Source organism: Odontomachus brunneus, unplaced genomic scaffold (assembly GCF_010583005.1).
Source record: "Odontomachus brunneus isolate Ranch 3 - 2012 unplaced genomic scaffold, Obru_v1 Obru_scaffold_061, whole genome shotgun sequence".
Taxonomy (NCBI): Eukaryota; Metazoa; Arthropoda; class Insecta; order Hymenoptera; family Formicidae; genus Odontomachus; species Odontomachus brunneus.
In genome coordinates this window covers 1,527,330-1,531,758 of record NW_022639511.1, presented here as the reverse complement: position 1 = coordinate 1,531,758, position 4,429 = coordinate 1,527,330, and the positions used below count along the sequence as shown (strand labels likewise).

At 37.9% G+C, this 4,429-nt stretch overlaps 1 protein-coding gene across 1 annotated transcript in view; it reads right to left on the bottom strand.

Annotated features, from left to right (window-relative positions):
- LOC116846195 (probable sodium/potassium/calcium exchanger CG1090) overlaps positions 1–4,429 on the bottom strand; it is a 187,487-nt gene that overhangs the window by 126,241 nt on the left and 56,817 nt on the right. The window lies entirely within an intron of this gene.

Sequence of the window (4,429 nt, the reverse complement as noted above, 5' to 3'; positions counted from 1 at the left end):
TCTTCTCAATATCAAGAAGCTTTTTAAAAATTGAAACAATCTTTAATTACTTCTACAATATTGTCTTTTCCGATGGAAGATGGAAAATTTATTTTTGATACAGATGCATCGAATTTTGATATCGGTGCAGTTTTGTCACAGATTCAAGAAGGTCAAAAAAAGGTTATAGCTTATTTTAGTCGGATTTTGAATAAGTCTGAAAGAAATTATTGTACTACTCGTCGAGAGTTGTTGGCCATAGTAGAATCGATTAAGTCTTTTCACCATTATTTATATGGTCGAAGGTTTTTAATTCGAACGGATCATACATCTCTTAAATGGATAATGTCTTTTAAAGATTTAGAGGGTCAATTAACGCGTTGGATGGAAAGGTTGCAACAATATGATTTTGAAATTTATTATAAAAAAGATTTATTACATAAGAATGCTGATGATTTATCGAGAAGACCTTGTTCTGAAGAAAATTGTAAGTATTGTTCTAAAATTGAAATTAACAATGAAGGGATGAAAGAGGAAAAAAGAGATTATTGCTCGAACAGTTTTGGAAGAGGACACTAATGTAACTTGGCGTAAAAAACAATTAGAAAATTGTGATATTTCAATTATATTACGAGGGATGGAATCTGGTCGGCCCTTCGTTGAATAAGATTTATTCAGCAAGCTTATCTTCTAAAATTTATTTGAGTTATTGGGATAGTTTAATTATTAAGAATAGTGTTTTATATAAGAAATGGGAAGCTTCAAATTTGAAATTTTAATTTTTGAAAATTTTTGTTCCAAATTCTCGTGTAAAGCAAATTTTAATGAAAACTCATGATTCTCCTTCTGGTAGTCATTCCGGGGTAAATAAAACTTTGGAAAAAATTCGTAAACGTTTTTACTGGACTACGTGTAAGAGAGATGTTGAAAATTGGATTAAATATTGTAAAGTTTGCGTTTCAGAAAAAAGTTCTTCTGATAAAGGAAAATCTCCCTTGCAAATTATGTAGATAATGTAGGTATTCCCTTTGAGCGTCTTCAGATGGATATTTTAGGTCCATTGCCTTTAACTTCTTTTGGAAATAAATCTTTATTAGATCTTGTAGATCGTTTTACAAAATAGCTTTTCCTTTGAAAAATGCTAGGGCTTCTACGATTGCTAAAGTTTTTGTTAAAGAAGTAATTTCAAGACATAGTGTTCCTTTATAATTACATACTGATCAGGGAAGGAACTTTGAGTCTAGAATATTTATAGAACTTTCAAAATTATTAGGTTTTAAAAAAACAAGAACAACTGCTTTTCACCCACAATCTGATGGATAGGTTGAGCGTCAACATCAGACAATATTACAATATTTGTCCAAATTTATTTCTGAAAATCAGAAGGATTGGGATCGTTCGATTTCAATGTTTTTACTTGCTTACAAAACTTCCAAACATGAAACAACTGGGTTTCTTCCTGCTGAGTTATATTTTGGACAAGATTTGAGATTACCTATTGATTTGTTACGTTCTCCTCCTAAAATTGATTGTAATAATTTAAATGAAAATTATGTGTTTAATTTGCGAGAAAAGTTAGATTAAATTCATTAACATGTTAGACAATTTATGGCAATAAGAAGCAATAAGGTTAAAACATTTTATGATCACAAGGCAAGGAATTTATCTTTTGAAATGGGTTAAAAGGTTTGGTTGTACAATCCTCGTCATTATAAAGATAAAGCTCCCAAATTACAAAATTTCTGGGAAGGACCGTACGAAGTTGTAAGAAAAATTACTGATGTTGTTTATTGTATTCGTAGGTCTATTCGTAGGTCTATTAAACATAAAAATAAAATAATACTTTTAGATAGATTAGCTTCTTTCTATAAAAAGGACTGATACTATTTATTGGGATTACATCTGAGCCTTATAATTTTTTTTATTTGTTTATATTTTAGTTATAACTTTACTGCGTAATTTCATTTTTTGAAATTTTTAGTTATTCCTGGATGAAGATTTGAAGTTTATACTAATTTGGATAAGAAGCTATTTTGTTTTGAGAAGTCCACTCTCTCCACGGTTTTTGATTCATGGTTTTTCCGTGGAGCTTAGAGTAAATACTGGGGTGGGGATTTGGGGTGTTCTTTTAAGAGAACGATGGATTCATGAAAGTTACCCCCCCTCCCTTCCTTGTCCGAAGACTAGAACGCAAAAGGTGGACTGGAGCGCAGAAGACGTAAAGAGTTATGAACTTCCCTTCCTCCTGTATTAATTGAGGATCTATAAAGACAAAGCTCATAGGGCCTATAGCAGCAGCTAAGGCTAGAGCAGGAATCTTGGTGCCATTTAATCATCGTGGGAGGTGTAAATTGTCGGGACGACAATTTTTGAAAAAAGGGGGCAGTGTTACGCCCATGCTTGGAACATTTGGAATCGATTATCGATCTAGAGCTTGTCAGCTGGACAGGAGAGTAATAGATTGCCATGGTTTCGGTGTCAAACGAGGATGGGGGATTTCGAAACGAGTTCTCGGACATGACGGATGTATCGGTATTATCCGCGACACAAAAGATTCTGTTTGGCTGCTTGTGTAAACGTTGTAATAAGCTGTACATAAAAGTTTTTGTTAATCTCTCTACAAACAAGAGTCTCATTTATTGCGTGAACGCGGGCGGACGCAACTGCACACACACACACGCGCGCGCGCGCGCACACGCACACACACACACACACACAGGCCGCACGCACGCACGCACGCGCATATATATATATATATGTGGGATCGGAAAGGGGCTACACTCATGATTTCGTTCTAATTTAAATATTAAACCCGCTTGTTACGGGACTGAGCGATTGTTTATACGTGAGACGACCAAAACAGCGAGCGAAAAGGTCGGGACCTTCTTCGTTATTAGGATCGCGACGAGTACGGTCGGCGAGCGGAGCAGTAAGACCGGCGAACGAGTAATATGTTATTCTCTGTAATCCTTTTATTTATTAAACGTTTGTTCAAAACAATAGTAAAAAGAAGTGTTTCTCCATTGAAATCCCATAAATATTGGGGGCTCGTCCGGGATAGCCAAAACGAGTCGAAAGAAAAGACGTAAAAGCAAAAGACGAAAGACGAAAGACGAAGGAAAGACGAAAAACGAAGGAAAGACGAAAGACGAAGGAAAGACGAAAAACGAAGGAAAGACGAAAGACGAAGGAAAGACGAAAAACGAAGGGAAGACGAAAAAACGAAGAAAAGACGAAAAACGAGGAAACGAGGAAGGACCGCAAACGTTGGGAATTCAGAAGGAGAAACGAGGATAGCTGAACAGCGAGTGAGGAAGGGTTGGGATTGCTCGAGAATCCAAAAGAGGAACGAGGATAGACGAACGACGTGTATTCGAGGGCATACGAAGCTGTAACGTGAAATTCCAATCGCGTTTTGCAAAAGCGAAACTAGCGGGGTTATAACTAATAGACGGAACTAACTAATAGAATTATGGAGAAGTTGGGACAAATACCTAGAATAAGACAAAAAATTGACGCGGCCTCGAGAGCGGTAATAGTGGTTATGCACAAATTTATTTTCGAGGAAGACGGCGATAGAAATAATCGTCGGCGGTTGCGAGAGTTTCGCGGGTTCGAGTTCAACGGCGACTCACCCGAGTTTCGAGCTAAGCTACAATATGCCGTGGGTTTTTCGATAGAAGACCTGATATCAATTTGCAATGTTCTCAGCATTGCATACACCGGAAACGCTGAGCATTTAAGAGAGCGAATAGTGAGGGCTTTAATGGACGTGGGGTCTCTGCGATCAGTTCACGACGGGGACGAGGATGACGGGGACGATGACGGCGAGAGCGGTGACGGGAGTGATGAGGATGTCGAGGCCGAAGAAGAGAATGAAGACACGGTCCACGCAGAGCGACAAAACGATCGATCGGAGAGAGGTAGAAGACAAGGAAATAATAATGTCCAGCAATTTGTTTTAAATTATAGAGATGTTGAAGATTCGGTGCGTTCGTTCAATGGAACCGATTCATATTCAATTGAGCGTTGGATTAGTGATTTTGAGGAGGCCGCCACCATGTTCGGCTGGGACGATTTGCAAAAGATAGTTTTTGCAAAAAAATCGTTGAAAGGCGTGGCTAAGCTATTTATTCAGGGCGAAGGAGTCATCAAGACGTGGAAGAAGTTGAAGGACGCGTTGACGGAGGAATTTTCCACGAAAATCAACAGCGCTGAGTTGCACAGGATGTTGGAAAGACGTAAAATGAAGAAGGAAGAAACAGCCCAAGAGTATTTTTTAGCCATGAGAGAGTTAGCTTCCCGAGGCGCTGTGGAGGTGGACGCATTGTTCGAATATGTGATTAACGGTATCAACGATGAACCAAGTAGCAAGGCGGTACTATATGGAGCAAAAACCGTTCGTGGATTTAAAGACAAGCTCGAGATTTACAAAAAAATAAAAAAGGAT